The sequence below is a fragment of the Mastomys coucha genome, unplaced genomic scaffold (assembly GCF_008632895.1).
Source record: "Mastomys coucha isolate ucsf_1 unplaced genomic scaffold, UCSF_Mcou_1 pScaffold9, whole genome shotgun sequence".
Lineage (NCBI taxonomy): Eukaryota > Metazoa > Chordata > Mammalia > Rodentia > Muridae > Mastomys > Mastomys coucha.
The window spans coordinates 23,194,851-23,213,184 of record NW_022196915.1 but is presented as its reverse complement, the minus strand read 5'-3'; the positions used below and the strand labels follow the sequence as shown (position 1 = coordinate 23,213,184).

The 18,334-nt window shown below is 38.9% G+C and overlaps 1 long non-coding RNA gene across 1 annotated transcript in view; it reads right to left on the bottom strand.

Annotated features, from left to right (window-relative positions):
• Positions 1 to 2,661: 2,661 nt before the first annotated feature.
• LOC116085038 overlaps positions 2,662 to 18,334 on the bottom strand; it is a 48,037-nt gene continuing 32,364 nt past the window's right edge. The window contains exon 4 of the long non-coding RNA XR_004116377.1: positions 2,662 to 2,755. This is a non-coding gene — a long non-coding RNA (uncharacterized LOC116085038). The remainder of the gene's footprint in view (positions 2,756 to 18,334) is intronic.

The window sequence follows — 18,334 nt, the reverse complement described above, 5'->3', positions numbered from 1 at the left end:
GTTTCTTGTCCAAGTGTGCATGAGAGGTTATTTACTGGAGCAGAGGTATCTATTGTAGAAATTACACCCTTTTTCCTAAAAGCATTAATTGACAGTGGTCACTCAGGAAGGCATAGGGTGCTATGGGCCCCTGCCCTATCTGTAATGAAATGTTGATGTTCTCAGTAATTGCAGGTCTCTTGAAGTTAACCATATCTGCATTGAGTTCATGAGTGCACCATTCATGATGCCAAGTCATGTACAGAGATGTCTTGGTGCACTTTTCTCTACCCTTTAGTGGCTCTTATATTCTATTTCATTTTCTATATTGTCATGTGAACCTTGAAAGGGGTGACATAGTGGGCCGACTTATGGCCTATCTTTCTACCATCACTTACTGCTAGCTCTCAAGGCAGTTATGGGTATCTGCATTAACTGCTGTCTGTTGCACTAAGTAGCATTAACCTATATGTATAAATAGTGTTTAGGAGGCATTTTAATAACATGGCCATTCAACAAAACAATAGGAGGCTTTTCCCATCTAAAGGCTCTTAACCAGATTTACAATAGTAATCATGAGTTCATTCCTGTGGAGTAGGCTTCCAATCCAACCTGGAAGTGGTCGGTGATGCCCATGTCAGTCATGGCATTTGTGAACTAGAGGTCACATCTTGTCCTGCAGGTAATGAATGTAGCTTGCAGGATTCACACCCAGGTATGATTTCTAAAGATACTGTGACTTTTGGTCACAGGACAGGTAAATCATACTGGAGCTGAGCTGGAAGCTCTCTCAGTAATGGCTAGCCTTCATAGTGCCTGCATTTTTATCTATTTTACTAAATTGGACTTTTATTATTCTGTATAGTATGCTTTATGAATTTTAAAACACTAGTCATACAAATCATATGGATTTACTCTCTATTCTTGGGAAACAGCCAATCTTGTTTTTACTATAATATTATTCTCTAGAACATCAAAGACCATTGCTATGGAGCCTAGAAGACATGCACATGTGCTTTCTGGGCTTTGCCTTCTCTCTCATGGGCATTTGAGGGCATCTTCACCTTTTTCCTGGAGGGCTCTATATCATTTTTGCCTAACCCATAGTTTCTCCTTCCTTAGTGGAGAAAAGCTCTTCTGTTGAAATGCCAAGGCTTAGTAGAGCTGTTCTCCATGCACACTTGGACTAACAAGATCAGAACTAGAGGCAAACTTGCCATAAATGCAAATTGTCAGCCCCCACCCAAGATCACTGAACTAGAAACCCTGAGGGCGGAGCCTAATATGAGCCCTTTGGGAAATTTAGCCTCATAGCAAGATTTGATTTCTACTCTGTTTGCTATAGTGAGCACTGATAACAGATATAGAGGGTGGAATTTAATGTCTGCATCACATTCTCTTTTGAGCAGCTGTTACCACTCACAGGAATCATATCCAGCACTGAAACTTTCTTTCATTCTCAAGAGTTTTCAATGTGAACCTTTGCCCTTGATGTTATGATGTTCTGTCAGCTTTCTGTTTTTCTGCGAAATCTGAGTTCCTTGTTGGAGGTGAACTTTGATTCCTCTTTAGTGTATTGACAGATCTGAGAGAGAGAGAGAGAGAGAGAGAGAGAGAGAGAGAGAGAGAGAGAGAGAGAGAGAGAGAGAGAGAGAGAATACAATCAGGAACTAGCCTTTTATGCAAGATGCAGAGTATTAGTCTAGATGGCAGCAAAAGTAAAAGTAGTTTTATAGAGGTGAGAAAAGGAATGACTCAGAATGGGTTGGACTTAGTTCCCTTTGCTGGAACAGTGGGATGAATGTAGAGCTAGGGTCAATGTGAGGCTGGCACTGAGCCAAACAGCTGCACCTGTCTGTGTAGTGAGAAACAATGCTCTAAGCCCTAGGGTCTGGGTTCTTGGAGCAGAATGACTCTTTAAAGCAGTACATGTAAGATAATTGCTGACATTAGGACATTAGACAAAGCAGCAAGGAGGTTGGACATGGTTGCTGGTTCAGGAATGGATGGAGGCAGTTTGTTGTAGAAATGAGTGATAGAAAGAGCATCTGCTGAGCAAGCTACAGGATCAGTGAATTTGTATGGCTGAAATTGCTCTGCAGATGCTATACAAAAAGTCTCTGGATTTTATTAATTCTAATGCGTCATAAAAGGCATGACAAAGGCCTGGATGTAGATGCCTGTGCAAGGAAGAATTGTGGTGTCAGGACCGTAGCTTAGAAGTGGATGAAAATGTGCATTGGGGAAGAGAAGATATTCATTCCACTATCAGAATCTCTCTCCACACTGTCCTCAACATGGCATTCTCCTAACATCTAGGAACCAAAAGTTATGTTTCTAATTTCTCTTTTTAGTTCAAATGTGACATTTTCTGCCACACTCTTGACTATTCTCTGGGTCTGCTGTTGTTAGGATGTGTAGATTGCTATAGTACGAGGTGATGTGTGGAAAAGCTGTGGTTTCTGTAGAAACAAATAGAGATCTGACTTTCTGAGAATTGCAGAGGGTATTTCTGACAGTTTATCAGAGATAACAGCATGTTCTTTTGGGAAAGGTATTTGCACTCTGTGGAGGAAAAGCATGATAAACAAAGCATTCTGTTAGAGTACAACAGTTATGTTTTATTTGTCTGTTTTTCCTTCTCTATCATCCTTGGCCCTGTAAGTACATCTCCAAGTACTTCCCATGTGTCTCAATTGAAGTCTGTTGAACTCTTGGCTGTTCTCCATCCCAGGCTGCTGCTGTTCAGTCCCTTCCAGGTATAGTCCAGAAGGTTCTATGAGAGAGAGAAAGATATGTAAGAGCATAATGGCTTAGGGAGAAGCTGCAGCAATAAATCAAGAGATTAATAAATAGTAATCTTATACAAGATCCATGAACTATGCTCCTGAAAATAATGATTTGGTGACTAAGTTCATATATACTATAAAATCAAGAGGAAGTTGTATTTTTTTAATCACAATATCCAGGTAATGTTCATGTCTATGACCTGGAAAAAACAGGATTTCAGAAGCAAAGACTCTCTCCAAAGGTAATGAATTCAGATTTCCTAGGTTCCATGCCAGAAGGTCTTCTAGAGGGGACACTAAATTAGGAATGGGATCAGTAATCACCTTATGAGCTGATGTTAATAGAAACAGGCCTGAGGTCAGCAGATATTCCAAACTGCTCTGGCCTTTATGGTCAATCCCTGTCCCCTGCGGACAGCACTCAAACAGCCTCCACCCTGTTATCTATGGATGATGCCACTTTATGGTAATTCACAGACTCTTTTATTTTAAAGCATACTGATACTGATCAGTTTCCATTGTGATACAAATCCCTAGTTAGTACTATAACCCTTCCTCATCCCCCTCTTTAAAACCTGTGGGATTTATGAAAGTTTAATATGCACTTAATTCTCCAGTGTGTGGCGGTAGTTTATGATGAAAGGCATGATGGGATCAAATTCATAGCCTTGGCTGAAATGTTCAGTACTATCAGGAACCCTCCATGCATCTGTCTCTAGGACTCATGTGTGACTTCTGTATGTGACAGGGGATTCCCATATCCTGCTGAAATAGCCACAGAAGGAGCCCCCATCAGTTAGCTTCCTATTTGTTGCTCTGGATAGAATCTGGACATTTCTGCCTTATCTGCTTTGAGTCTTTCCATGGACAGGGTCTTGTTTGGGTTTTATCTTCTCAGTCCTGTACCAGTTTTTGTCAGGAGGATTTTAATACCCTGATTGTGTATATTCATGTCATCAGCCTGTCCTTGGACAAGTTAGTAAAAAGTAATAGTACCAAAGAAAATACTGGGTACTATTATCAAAAAAGACTGTCTTTCACGAAGCCAAATAGGTATATGTTAGTGATTTCCTTGAGAACAGGAGACTTTTACGTCCAAACAGCTATCCCCAGAAAGTTAAATTCATAGAAATGGGATGACTTCAAAATATTCCCTTCAGTTCTGGTCAATGTTTCCCAATGCTTGACATGTGCTGTCCTTTCCCACTTGCCTTTAGTAAAAGGCAACTGATGGCTGCTGTCAACATGCCTCTGAACACTGTGTTTGTATCTCTGACTGTTAGTTCCTCAATGCATGGCAGCTGTGCAGTCTTCACTGGCATCTGTAACAATGTTATCTCACTGTATGGAAGCAATGCTATCTGACTGTATGGAGACTTCGAAGTTGGTTTCCTCTTTAGTGGGGTTCTGGATTCCTTCCAACTTTTGTAGTTTCCAAGATGTGATCTAGTCTGTCTCTGCAGATATTTGGCCATGAATTATTTTTCGTTAAACCATCCCCTTCCAAATGTTTTTGCTACAGTCGTTGTAATGAACTGACAGATGGGTGTCTGCTCCTCGGTAGATATAATGAAGATTTATTTTCTAAATTGCTAGGACAAGCCAAGGATATCATACAGAAAAAAAAAAAAAACAAATAAACAAACATGAAGATACTTGGGCTTGATTCAAACAATAGTGTCTATTTCTTTGTATATGACCTTCTTTCTAAACCATGTGGACAGTCTAGGCATACAGCACATCTTAGCTTCTGCCAGCATGTGTTTGTTACCATTAGTGGTAGCTCTCCTCTGGGTCTGTTACTTCACTTTCTGTAGGACCCTATTCTTTTGCTTATGTTGTAGTTTCTGTCCCTTTTCTCTGTTAAAGGCTGGTGCTTAGGGAGTTGTTCTTATGTCAAATCCAGCTATGTCTCTATAGATTGTTGTTATTTAATTACTTTTGCTTTTTATTTATTTATTTTGAAATGCTGAGGCTAGAACTCAGGGCATGAACACCCTAAGCAAATGTTCTACTACTGGGATACATCCCAAATCCTTTGTTTTTATTTTAAAAATAGTAACAAGCAAACATAGCAAAATTAACATGAAATAATTGGCCTCTCTGTCTAAAACCTACAGAGGCTGAAAAGCCACTGCTGGGTATCCACTGATGCATGCTGAATTCTTTGGTTTATAAATTGGCTTTATACTCAGAGTGAATGGTACAAGCAAATCATAAAAATAAAATGTACTAAACCACCAACTGACATTATGGAAATAAGATACTGGTTGGCCAAAACTCCACAGTGTATCAATTAGCAGATTTTAGTAGTTGACAGGGAATATTCTTGGTTCATGAAAAAATATCCTACATGGTTTATACATTCACAGATTATTTATATTATATTTAAAAAGGGTCTGCAATACTGGGCTGTATGTATGGGGAAAGTCCAGATAACACTATAAATTTTGCATCTACTTAGTAGGATGCTTTTGTATGTTGAAGTTGGTCCACGAGATCCTAATATGTTATTATACTTCATTTCTTTTCTTTAGATGTCCATAGAAATATCAAGGTTGTAAGTCCTCACACCTCTTACTATACAGAGGCACAAGCACACCACATGCCTTCACATACATACACACAGGCACACAGGTACACAAGCACCCACACTTGGAAGGTATGTTGAAAATGAACTTTGATCACCTGATTTTTTTCAAGATATCATATGATGGCTGACCCTTGGTGTGGATATCTCATAAAGGATAGAGAGAACGTTGAAACTGTCACTTCACAGACTGGAGGTATCTATGGAAGATGTCTATACCAGCTGGAATCATAAGGGTATGTCCTTGAGCGCATGATGTATTTGGATCAGACGGGCAGGGTTCAAGGTTTGTCTCTGACATTTGTTAGCCTGTTGACTTTTGTGAAAGCTTTGTCCTTTCTGAAATGTATTTTCCTCATTTTGAAAATGAAAAGATGATATAACTAAAATAATGGTTGTAAGAATAAAGAATAATGCATGAAACTGTAGTGTCATTCATTTACAATAGTAGTAAACGTGGTTGAACATCAATCTGCTTCATGGGTAAATTTCCAGCTCCAGAGGGTGGTTTGTTCTCAGAAATTCCAACCAACTAAGGCAACAAAGAGTTTTTGTTTAGGCTTAGAAAAGAGACACAAGCATTTATTTCTTGTCCAGAAGATTAGAAGTCTTCCTGAAAATATATGTTGCCTTCATGGGCAATTTGAGTTTTGTACAAAAAAAAAAAGGTAAGTAAATAAATAAATAAGTAAACAAATAAATAAATAAAAATTGAAAAATAAAACCAGACAACTCTTGCAAGAGCAGACAAACAAAAGGAACATTAAGTCTAGTTATACAAAATGTTTTGTTGGGGAGGAGGGGGCTGGTGTTCAGCAGGCAGAAGCACCTGTTGCTAAGCCTGATGAATTAAGTTTGATTCTCAGAACCTATGAGAGAATCAGTTCCCACAAGTTGTTTCTGACCTTCAAATGCATGGTTTGGCACATGTATATGCACAAACAAATAAATATAATTTTAAGAATTCTGAGATGTCCTTTAAGGATCATTTTATTTCATTAGTTGAAGACATTGTCTCTATCAGTTTTACTCTTGGTCACTTTGGACTCAGGCAGATTTTATTATCTATATTGCCCTTGCAAAGGCCCAGATTTTCAAAAGCTTTGATTCCTTGATCATAGAATGTGTCTCAGATTTCAAATTTGCCAGTATTATTCTGAAACTCATAAAGCCGAGACCACCAGCCTAGTGTCTGGATTTCTGTAGAACTGTTTTTTAAAAAATGACTCCTTTCTCTTCCTTCAGCATCAATCAAGGGACCACTTCCTGACATTAACTTCAAATTCTGAGGGAGGTGCAGAGGTCTGATACCCAGGATATGATCTGGTACTGATCTGACCCCTGTCCTTATTGTATGTTTGGAGGAGAGGGAATATAAACAAGGTAAAGGCAGTGATGTTTTATCAGCCTTTTGGCATTAGTAGCTGATATGAGTTTCATTGTCTTAGTTTTGATAAGGGTCTTAGAATTATTTTTAAATTTTATTTTTTAATCATGAAAGCCTCTATGTCCTTCAGGGTCAAAGTATAGGACAAAGAGAAGAGAAACACAGAATTCAGCATTAACTCTGACATTTATTTGTTGGCATTCCAGTCAGGGTTTCTATAAATTTGCAAACCACCTTATTTTGCCCTCCTCTGTTAGTTTTCTACTATTGCTGTGACAAATTGCCAGGGATTTAGCTGCATGCACAGTACTAGCTTAGTTTATAGTTCTATAGGTTGGAAGTCTGACATAGGTCTCCCTGGGTCAAAACAAAGGTGTTTACAGACTGTGTTAACTTCTCAACATTGTACAGAAGGATGTGTTCCCTTTTTCATTCAGCTGTTGGCAGAATTCAGTTCTTGGCTGTTTTAAGATTCTGGCCCCATTTTTTAAATGGCTGATTTAAAAGTGCCCTATCCTTCTCTGCTCTAACCTTCTGATATGACTTCTACTCTTTCTTCTCTTGTATTCAATTTTTAAGAAATTCTGATATTAGATTTGTCCCAAGTAGAAAAATCTTAGATAATATTTCAATCTCAAGGCCCTTATCTTAATTACATCTTCACAGTCCCTTTGCCACTGGGCTAACAGATTTGATAATTTCAGGATTCAGATGTGGATGTCTTTTAAGTGGGGGCCATGATTCTGCTGACCATACACATAGACAGACCAGGGCAAACAGGGAGTGGAAACTCAAATAAGTCTCTAGAATTTGTTGATTTCACTCCAAGTAGCTGAAATGTCCTGGGAGCAGCAACACAAAGCAAGTAAACTATAGCATGTAACAAATTAAAATACCTGAAAGGCAGAAGGCACGAAGCAAAAATAGGCTTTCTATACCTAGTTACAGGTTCTCCTAACTACAGTTTAAATTATTCTTTAAGAGAACTTCTGACAGGTTGGTAAATTGCAACCCACACAGCCTTAATTAATTTTGTCATATCTCTAATTTGTGTGTGTTGCTTGGGACTCCGTCACTTTAGAGGTTTAGTTCTTCATTGGTTCTTTGTTTAGTTGATCTCCCAAGACAACTAAAGAAAGAACACAACAATATTCTTTTGTTTTTCATTTCCATGCAGGCTGTGCTTTTCAGCTGAGTTTATCTAGGCACACAGAGATTAAATAGACTGTGTTCACTTAGGATAATATCACAGAGTGGTAGCTAAGAAATAGAAAATGATAGTCTGAGGAAATAATAAAAAATGTAAATTATAGTTAAGTAGTTCTGGAGCACAAGCTCTAAAACCTTACTCTTGAGTGTATTCTTTTCCCTTGAAGCTGGTCTAGAAACAGCTGGGGTATCAAGAGCTACCAGATGCTCAGCAAGACACCCAGAGAAAGCAGCAAACCTAGAGAATAGTTTTCAATGCCTGAAATCTGAGACTGCCAAAAACCACTTGTTGAAGTTAAAAAATTATTAACAATTCTGTCCCTATTAGCTACTTTTCATAAGGCTTAAAGTTGTTATATATGCTACTAGAAAAGAAAAGTAGCCATCAGTCTTACTGAGGTATAAACCCTATAAGCTACAGTTGCAACCAGCCTGACAAGATATGATTACTGGTGTAATAACGGTATATATGTAGCATGACTAAACAAACCAGCTTCTGAGTGCATTTAAAACCAGCTTTGCACTATGAAAACCACACCTCACACCATTATTGGGCTGAGAACCTATGGATAGACAGATCACAGACACCTAAAAAGAGCCTTCTAATATATTCTTATAAATGGAAGTAGTAATAAATTAACTCATAATGATGGGTTGACTTTTTAAGAAGACTGGTATTTTAGATCTACATCTTTGTAGTGCTGAGCAGTTCCATTAGTATGTGCTTTGTTGATGTTGTTGTTGATTCCTTTTCTACCAATCAGGCAACTATAATATTAGCCTCTGCAATGTAGTGGCTGTTATGAACATCTTTGTGACCAGATATCAGCATAGAAGGTTTTCACGGCCATAGTATGACTGAGGCTAGCATTCCCAGGTGCAGTGACATTAAGGCTGAACCTTCAGCAGTCTGGGTAATTCTATTGTTAAATGTCCAATATCAAGAAAACCGAAACAGGGCACAGAGCCCTCTTTTCAATTCTGGAAGAAAAGTTCTGCTTCTCACTAGTGTCTTTATGGGTTAGGATAAGCTTTAATGGATAGTAAAGAGTGTGACTAATGTTCCTATTTCCATCTACAGAATTCTGTGCAGCTTGCCTAATAGCAGAAGTCATCTCACATAGCACTTTTTCCAAGGCTGGAGCTCCATGCTGCTATATACATGATTCACCAAAATTAAATTTGATATTTTGGTCTCAGTCATGAAGCTCAGCTGTTTTGTTTTGTTACTGGTCATGATGCACTGGTGCCATGTTTCTGTATGGTTGTAAAAATGCATCTGTATTTCTTATTTTGGCATCAATACTTGCTAATATTATCTCCCACCACACACACACAAAACACACACACACACACACACACACACACACACACACACTTCAGTCACACCAGGGCCCATCACATTACTGGAGAGGACGCCTGATTTAATGGAGAAGTCAGTCACCATGACGATTTAATAGCAGGTCTATATGTTGATTTTCTGATTTCAGCTAATTTTAGTCTTTGTTTTTCACTGCCTATAGAACTTTATGGAAATCCAATTGTGAACAAGAAGAGAAGACAGTGTTTGAGCCCACCATAATGGTACCCCTCTCAGTCACTGTGACTGGACCAAGTAAACACATTATTATTCTCTTACTTTTTCTATTCTACATTTTATAGGGTAAAAAGGGAAAAAATATCTTGGGTTACAACAGTGTTATTCCCATCAATCTGCCAAGCAACTTCCATCCCAGAGTTGTAATACAAGTCAAACTTCAGAAATTCTACTCTATATGGTAAGAGGAGACAGTCTGTAGAAGCTTATTGTTTCCTATGCTGTCTTGAATATTTTATTCTTAGGTGCAAAGTCTGAGATAAGTGGCATCAAATACTAGGAATTGTCACACTTCTGTGTGACATAGGTGTTTGTCCCACATGTATATCTGTGCACTACATGCATGAAATGCTCATGGAGGCCAAAAGAATGTTCCAGAACCTCTGGACCTGGAGTAGCAGACAGTTGTTACCCACTTTATAGATGCTAGGAATTGAACCTACGTCCTTTGGAGGAGTAACCAATGCTCTTAACTGCAGATCCATCTCTTTACTCTCTGATCCTCAGATCTCTTTGGAAATCTAGGCTATCTTGTAAAATGATCATGTCAACATTTTATCTGGTATTTCCACTAAAACGTTAATTTCACCTATGTTTTGTACAGTGAAGTATTAGATGCTTCTATTGTAGAATCTAGAGTTAGATTCTATGTTAATACATTGTTTTGTGAGAATTCTAGCCCTTATTGACATCCCTTGCCTCATAGACACTTCATTTCCATTCTTAATTGCCTACAGCTTTGCTTCAACATTTTCTCAGAGTTTGCAATTTTTACTTTTTATTAAGAATGTCCATGTAGATGAAGGAACACTGGATCAGCTTCTGACTATTTTACTGAGGACCGTTTGCTATGGAAAAATTTGGATTGCTTCCCAGCTTTCTGATTATACTCAGGTCTCTGAATCAAGTACCAAGTGGTGGAGAAGGCATTTCTTCCCCCATATTTTAGAAGATGTCTTTTTTTTGTGTGTATTAAAGTACAGTGTCCCTTTGATGGAAGCCTTAGTATAATTTTCTCAAGTCAGCTTTATCTGAATCAAAATGAGAGTCCATTATTCTCAGGCTTTAGTACTAGTCTGTATGATCCCATTTACCATGCTGTACATTCATGTTTTCTGTGTTCTCATGTGTATTTTAGTGAAAGGGTGAGAGAGGATGCTCTGCGAAATATTGTCAACCATCACTTAAACCAGAAGTTCATCATATCTACTCACTTCAAAGGCTTAGATACCTCTTCATTATTTTTATTCCTATAGTGACTTTTGTATGGTAGAAATAGAATCATTCTTATGGCTATTTGAATATAATTATTGATGATTGAAATGCTGCTCAGGTTAGGGAGATGGTAAAGACAAAATTTGCTTTCTAAAAAAATTACAAAATAAGGATCTTCATATATTTTTCACTAGTAAGTATCAATACCAAGACCATTTTAAGAGCTGTCTTGGTGCTGAAGTGTGCCACACATCTTTATGTACATCTTCCACTATCTCAGAGTTCCCTGGAAAGATAGAATTTGAGAGGCCAAATCTTTCCCACCAAGGTTTGTATGCCACAGGATGCTTCTATAAAAGCAGATATGTTGTTGTTGATTATACAATCTCCCTGGAAGAAAGATGTGAGCCAGTGCTTAGGCTTTAGATATATAGGTAGCAGGAACTATGAGTTAGTAAGAGTGAGGAGTTTGTGTGTCTGTTAAGATGAGAAAAACTGGGGCATGGATAGATAGCTTATACAGTAAAGTAAACCTGAGTTTGTTTCCCCAGCACTCATATAAGAGCCAGACATAGAGACATGCGTCTGTAATTTCAGTGCTGGGTAAGCAGAGACAAAAGAATCCCTGTGACTTGAAAGCCACTCAGCCTAGGCAAATTGTCAAGTTTGACGTTTAAGGAAAGGTCCTGTATAATAAAGGTTGTGAGCAATTGAAGATTATACCAAATTTTGATCTCTGACCATGACATGCAGATGCACAGAGCATACACACACACACACACACACACACACACACATGAGCACATGCACAAACACACACACACACACATTCAGACAGAAAGAGACAGAGACATGCAGACAGATAGACAGACATGAAAGATAAATAAAATATTTCCACACAGAGTCTGACAGTGTAGGTATTATTTTTCTATAGAAACCAGAGGTCAGGAGAAGTAGATAGCAGGATGGAGACAAGTATGGGGTAGTGGGGCATACTTTCAGAGTAGGAAGAATTTGAGGTTACAAAGACTTTTGGGGTATTAAGGCTGGAAGGTGGAATGAAGTTGGAAAAATATTATAAGAATCTCAAAAGAGTCCATTGATCCCTATACAACCTAGACTGATGCTAGGACAGAGGACCCTCTCTGAAAACTGACAGTAGGACCCTATCGCTGAGGACAACATCCACATGGGTCATTTAACATAGAGAGGTTGAGCTAGTGCCTGCATGGAGCCTTTACCCATGCATTCTATATTTTTTGGCATATGAAGAAACCCTGTAGGCTGAAAGAGAAACCTGGACACCAACCTAGCCATAAATCCCTTGACCTACAATCTGTCCTGACTACAAGATGTGCGTGGGCAATGTTGGTACAGAACTTGTGGGAGTGGCCAACCAATGTCTAGTTTAACTTGAGGCCTAAGCCTTGAGAGGGAGCCCATGCCCTACAATGCCTAGATGGTAAGGATCCAGAAATTAGACAGCCCAGAGATTTATAGTAGAACCAAACATGACCAGGTATACAAAAATGAAACTAAATTTAAAAAATCAATAATAAATAATAAATAATTCTTAATGCTATTCTGCCATACTCTTAAATTGGTGCCTTGTCCGGTCATCAGAGAGGCTTACTTTGAGAGCAGATAGAAACAGTTCAGAGACAACCAGCCAGACATTACATAGAAAAAGAGAGAGATAGTCTAAATTGGAGGTTTAGACTGGGCCTAAACTGGAAGTTTAGACTGGGTCTAAACTGGGTCCCTTTCCTCAGAGCTTGGGAAACCTTGGAGAGGAAAGATTATAGGAGTCAGAGGGGATGGAAGATACCAGTAGAACATAATCCAAAGCATCAACTAAGCAGGGATCATGTGGTTTCACAGAGACTGAAAGTACAAAACAAGGGGCTTACCATTGTCTGCTTCAGGTCCTCTGAGTATTTGTTATGGCTGTTAGTTTGGTGTTTTTGTTGGACTCTTAAGAGTGAGAACAGTGTGACTCTGATTCATTTTATAAAAAATTATTTTATTTATTTACATTTCAAATTACCCTTTTTCTGTAGCCCTTCCACAAGCCTCCCACTCCATTCCCACTCCCCTTTTCCTCTAAGAGGAGCTCTATCACCCACCTACATACTCCCACCTCTCCCCTCTAGCATCCCCCTTCTTTGAGGCATCAAGCTTCCACAGGACCAAGCACATTCCCTCCCACAAAGGCCAGACAAGGGAGTCCTCTGCTAAATATGTAGTGGTGGTCATAGACCAGCCTGTGTATGCTCTTTGGTTGGCAGCTTAGGCCCTGGGAGCTCTGAGACATCTGGTTAGTTAATAGTGTTGTTCTTCTTGTGGGGTTACATTCCCTTTCATCTCCTTCAGTCCTTCCCCTAACTCTTCCATAGTGATTCCTGGGCTCAGTCCAATGGTTGGCTGTGTCTGCATCTGTCTCAGTTAGAGCCTCTCAGAGGACAGCCATGCCAGGCTCCTGTCTGCAAACACAACATGGCCTTGGCAATAGTGTCAGGGTTTGGTGACTACACATGGAGTGGATCCTGAGTTGGGGCTGTCTTTGGATGGCCTTTTGTTCAGTCTTTGCTCTGTTTTTGTCTCTGCATTTCCTTTAGACAGGAACAATTTTGAGTCAAAAAATTTTGAGATTGGTCAATGGAACCATACCTCAACTGGGAGCCATGTCTCTTTACTGGAGGTGGTCTCTTCTGGTTCTATCTTCCCACTGTTGGGTATTTTATCTAATGTCATCTCCATTGGATCCTGGGACTTTCTCACATTCTTGGTGTCTGGGACTTTCTAGAGGTTCCACCTGTCTCCCACTTCATAATGCTATATATTTCTATTCATTCTCCTGGCTCTCTGGGCTTTTCTCCTGTCTCCCCCAATATCTGATCCTAGCCTCCTTTATTTCCATCTTCCTCCTCCCCACTCCCACCCAGGTCCCTCTCTCCCTCTGCTCACATGATTATTTTGTTCCCCTTCTAATTGGGATTGAAGGATCCACACTTGGGCCTTCCTTCTTGTTGAGCTTCATATGGTCTATAAGTTGCATCATGGGTATTCTGAACTTTTTGACTAACATCCACTTATCAATGAGTAGATACCATATATGTCTTTTTGGGTCTACGTTATCTCACTCAGGATGATATTTTCTAGTTGCAACGATATGCCTACAAAATTCATGATGTCCTCGTTTTTTAATAGTTGAATAGTATTCCATTGTGTAAAAAAACCAAATTTTCTGTATCCATTCTTCCATTGAGAGATATCTGGGTAGTTTCCAGCTTCAGACTATTATAAATAAGGCCATTATGAACATAGTAGAGCACATATCTTTGTGATATGGTAGAACTTCTTTTGGGTATGCCCAGAAGTGGTATAGATGGGCCTTCAGGTAGAACTATTTCCAATTTTCTGAGGAACTGCCAGATTGATTTCCAGAGTGATTGTACCAGTTTGCGATTCCACCAACAATGGAGGAGTGTTCCTCTTTCTCCATACCCTCACCAGCATCTGCTGTTGCCTAAGTTTTTGACCTTAGCCTTTCTGATTGGTGTAAGGTGGTATCTCAGGGTCATTTTGATTTGCATTTCCCTGGTGACTAAGGATATTCAACATTTCTTTAAGTGCTTCTTGGCCATTTGAGATTGCTCAGTTGAGAATTTTCTGTTTAGCTCTGGACTCTATTTTGTAATTGGGTTATTTGGTTTTCTGGAGTGTAACTCTTTGTGTTCTTTGTATATTTTGGATACTAGCCCTCTATTGGACATAGGGTGAATGAAGATCTTTTCCCAATCTGTATGCTGATATTTTGTCTTATTAACAGTATCCTTTGCCTTACAGAATCTTTTCAGTTTCATGAGGTTCCATTTGTCCTTTGTTGACCTTAGAGCCTGAGCCATTGGTGATCTGTTCAGGAAGTTTCACTAGTGTCAATGCACTCGAGGCTATTTCCCATTTTCTCTTCTATTAGTTTCAATGTATCTGGTCTTATGTGGAGGTCCTTGATCTACTTGGTCTTGAACTTTGTATAAGGTAAAAAGTATGGATCAATTTGCATTCTTCTACATTTGGACTGCTAGTTAGACAAGCAACATTTGTTGAAGATGCTTTCTTTTTTTCCACTGTGTGGTTTAGCCTTCTTTGTCAAAAATCAATTGTCCATAGGTGTGTGGGTGTTTTTTCTGTTTCTTCAAATCTATTCCATTGACATGTCTGTCTCAGTACCAATACTATTCAGTTTTTTATCACTATTGTTTTTAGTACAGCTTGAGATCAGGTATGGTGATTAACCTGAGAAGTTCTTTTGTTGTTGAGAATTGTTTTGGCTATCCTGGGTTTTTGGTATTCTATATGAATTTGTGAATTGTCCTTTCCATGTCTGGGAAGAATTGTGTTGGAATTTTGATGGGAATTGCGTTGAATCTGTAGATTGTTTTTGGTAAGATGGCCATTCTTACTATGTTAATCCTACTGATCCATGAGCATGGCGGTCTTTTCCTCTTCTGAGGTCTTTTTCAATTTCTTTCTTCAGGGATTTGAAGTTCTTGTCATAGAGATCTTTCACTTGTTTGGTTTGAGTTGCAGCAAGATATTTTATACTATTTGTGACTAATGTGAAGGGTGTTGTTTCCTTAATTTCTTTCTCAGCCCATTTATCCTTTGTATAAAGGAAGGCTACTGATGTGTTTGAGTTAATTTTATATCCAGCTACTTTGCTGAAGTTGTTTTTCAGGTATAGAAGTTCTCTGGTAGAATTTTTAGAGTTGCTTATGTATATTATTATATCATCCACAAATAGTGATACTTTGACTTCTTCCAGGGATGTAGAGTTGTTTCAATATATAGAAATCTACCAACATAATCCACTATATAAACAAACTGAAAGAAAAAAATCACATAATCATTTCATTAGATGATGAAAAAGTCTTGACAAATACAGTGCCTCTTCATGTTAAAAATCTTGGAGAGAACAGTTCAAGGCACACACCTAAACATAATGAAAGCAATATATGGCAAACCAATAGACAACATCAAATTAAATGGAGAGAAACTTGAAGCAATACCACTAAAATCAGGGCCAAGACAAGGCTGCCCACTCTCTTCCTATTTATTCATTATGGTACTCAATGTTCTAGCTAGAGCAATGAAGGGACTCTGACTCTTTTGCCTGCTCTTGGGACTCTGTCTCCCATTGGGTTGCCTTTTCCAGTTCTGATATGGCTTTTTGCCTTATCTTTTTGCATCTTGTTTCACTGTATTTGGTTGTTATCTCTTAGAGGCCTGCTCTTTCCTGAAGGATCTAGGGGAGAAAGGAATTGGGGGGGGGAAGGGTAGCTGGGAGGAGCTTAGGGAGGGGAACCTGTGGTTAGGGAATGTATGTAAGAAGAACCAATTTTCAATTTTTAAAAAGTGTGTGAATATAGGACAAAAGATATTCACTTGTCAAAGAGAAAGTGTTGCAGGGATTGTGAGCACTACCTCTGGGAGAGAGTACTTAAAAGAGAAGGGTATGAGGGCAAGACAGAGCCTGGGGATGGCTAAGAGGAGTATGTGAGAAGGAAGGTTGAACAGGGAGAAAATGATTGTGAGTGGAAATCACCATAGATGAAGCTTTGTAAGTTAAGAACATAATCAGCATCCAAGCAACAAAGGGAGAAAAATGATATTGATAGCTTAAAAAATCAATGATGTTTTAATTACATACTATTGATAAAATATGGTGAAAAATAATTTTCTCTCAACTTCTTGGCAAACTCCTCTTTTGGATGTTTTGAGGATGAATGAAGTTGGTGGAGGAGGGAGTGGGTCCTTAGTTACTAGAGTGTGTTGTGGAAGAGAGCATCAACTATCTTGGCCCAAATGTCTTAAGAGTATTGTTGATTATTGCTCTTGGGCATTTGTGACACTATATATATTAAGATAAACTCACAAGACCTTCAGGATCAGTTCTACTCTCTATTGAGTTTGTCATTAGAAACATTTATGCTAGGATCTGAGGTCACCTGGACTGAGCTGGAGATCAATTCCTTTTCTGTCCCAATCTTATATACAGGAGAAACCAGAGCTACTTGTTTTGATAGGATACTCCTTCTTCTAACTTGAAAATAAACCAGTTAATGATACCTATCTTAGGCATGAAGCTAGCTACTTCTTTGTTCATTTCTGGGGCTTGTAGTGACTACAACAACAATGGCTTCTTTCTTCTGACTTGAGCCACTTATAATTTGTGCCAGAGAGATGGATAGCTCCAGCAACAGATGCTGTCCCTAAGGAAGCCATCCTTTCATTAGGCTGGCTTGCACACCTTTCCCACACCCTAGCAATCTGTGATGCTTACCACGCACTGGGCTATGAAAGCATTTGTGCACATACAACTCTCCCTCTGCTTTCTAAAACAAGATAAGTCTGGAGAAAGACTCCTAGTCATATTTCACTGAAGTGTTTTGCTAAATTAATTATAGGCAGCTATAATTCATTATGTTTTCAATTAACAATTAATTATGTACAAGATAGAGAAATGTTTCATTGAGACTAAGAAACAGCATGTATCATTTGTAGTGTGGCATTTTCCTCTCACTCTATGGGGAAAGGATTTATGGGCTACAAATTGCATGAACCAGCTTTGTTCTGGAAAACACAAATCCAGTTGGGTCCACAGTTGTAATGACAGTCTGAAGTCAGGGAGCTGGGGTCATTTACTTGGAGGATTTAGGACCAGGGTACCACTTTGCCACAGAAGCAGGAAGTCTTATGTTGGTGAATTATTCAGTTATAACAGGGACCTCAAACCTAGTTCCCTCCCTCAGCCAGCCATGGTTGTGGGAAAGCTCTGGTATGCAGAAGAGACAAGGAGACAAAGGCTAACCAAAGAGTTTTCTCTGATGCTCTGTGGATGCTCCAAGTTTGTAAGGGCACATGGATGACAGAGGTTCTCAGAAGACTACAAAGTTATCTCTTGTTCTATAATAGAAGCTATCACCAGTGGTCTTAGAGAGAAGATGGAAAGTGCCCTCAAAAGAAACACAGTGGTCTGGTAGTAAGACCTGGCAGTGAGTTTCTCTAATTCAATGAGCAGAACTATTTTCCTAGAAACTGTGCCCCTTCTATTCTTTTTAGCAGAGTTGCACATTTCTCAGCTTGGTCTCCCTCCCCCCACTCTAAATTCAATCTCTGAACATCATTTTCCATCAAATGATGCAATCTTCCTTTGAGACCCTACGATGTGTTCAGTAAATCTGGTAAGGAGCATAGTACCCTCTGAGAAATAATAGGCATAGAGTCTCTTTTCTGTGCTTGTTGTTATTACTACTATAGACAACTACTACACTTCTGTTGCTTATCCTGGGCATAGGTTGAATTGCTTTATATGTATCTCCCAATTAATATAACAATTATATGGGGTTCATGCTTCAATTGTTCCCATTTTACAGAAGAGGCTATTAAAGCCAAAGCAGCTGAGCACTCACATAACATAATCTGGTTGGTAAGCAGTGGGGCCAGAATTCACATCTGACCAGCTAACTACTACTATTTGCTACATATATTTTCACTATAAATAT